We start from the raw sequence: 988 nt of genomic DNA, 5'->3' as shown, positions 1-988 counted from the left end.
TAAACCCGAATGTCACACACTCCCCTAAACCCGAATGTCACACACTCACAAACCTGAATGTCATGCCTACTCCTAAAACACAAATATCACATCCCCAACCCCAATGTCACACGTTCCCTAGACAGAAATATCGCACACCTCCTAAACTTAAATTACAGAACCTTCCTATCTTTAATATCACATTTGCCCAAAACCTTAATACTCCTCACCTGCTTTAAGAGTTGTATAGCTCTGACTGGCAGATGAGCGAGCACTCACGATGAATGGTTCATTCATTCTGTTCGAAAGCTGGATTGAGGATGCTGTCAGATCAGATTGTTTACGCATTCAATTAAAAATTGTTACCAAGCTGGTGACATTTTAAAGTATCACACTGAGTTCTTCTTTTCATGCAACCGCTCTTAAAGTTACAGGAACTACAAAAAAGAACACAATTCCCACACCAGAAACCTGAGCCCTGCTTTTGGGAACAAACAACACAAAGGGACATTTCCCACTAAAATACCCTGAGAAAGAATGAGGTGAATGTTGAAAGAACATAGAACAGTAACTGAAGAATCAAGGACAAACTATATTTTTGGGGAGGTGTGTTCGTTAATGTCACATGATTAGTAATCCAGACGCAGGAAAATACTCAGGGGACATTGGTTAAATCCCAGCACAGCAGCTAACGTAACTTAATTTCAATCAGTAAACCTGAAGGTGAAAGGTCGTCTTGTTGATTGTGAACATGAAACTATCATCAGTAGTTGTAAATGTCATCGGCTTCACTAATGCCTCTTTGAAAAGGCGACTTGCTGTCCTGCCAAGTCTCGCCTACGTGTGACTCCAGGCCCACAGCAGTGCCATTGATTTTTAACTGCCCTCTCAATGGGCAATTCAGTTCAAGAACAATTAGGGATAGGTGATAACCTTACCAGTGACACCCACATCCTGTGAAAGATGAATAAAATCATCAATTAAATCCACAGATTTGGTTTAGATTACT

At 40.7% G+C, this 988-nt stretch overlaps 1 protein-coding gene across 1 annotated transcript in view; it reads right to left on the bottom strand.

Moving 5' to 3' along the window:
- The window catches only part of stambpl1 (STAM binding protein-like 1), a 51,742-nt gene extending 51,135 nt beyond the window's left edge, over nt 1-607 (bottom strand). Inside the window, exon 1 of the mRNA XM_048608680.1 lies at nt 210-607. The gene's annotated coding sequence lies outside the window, so the exon portion shown is untranslated. The remainder of the gene's footprint in view (nt 1-209) is intronic.
- Between the last annotated feature and the right edge of the window lie 381 nt (nt 608-988).

Source organism: Rhincodon typus, chromosome 20, assembly GCF_021869965.1.
Source record: "Rhincodon typus isolate 14 chromosome 20, sRhiTyp1.1, whole genome shotgun sequence".
In the NCBI taxonomy this organism is placed as follows: Eukaryota; Metazoa; Chordata; class Chondrichthyes; order Orectolobiformes; family Rhincodontidae; genus Rhincodon; species Rhincodon typus.
Note: the sequence above shows the minus strand (reverse complement) of the source record. Positions and strands in the feature narration are given on the sequence as shown.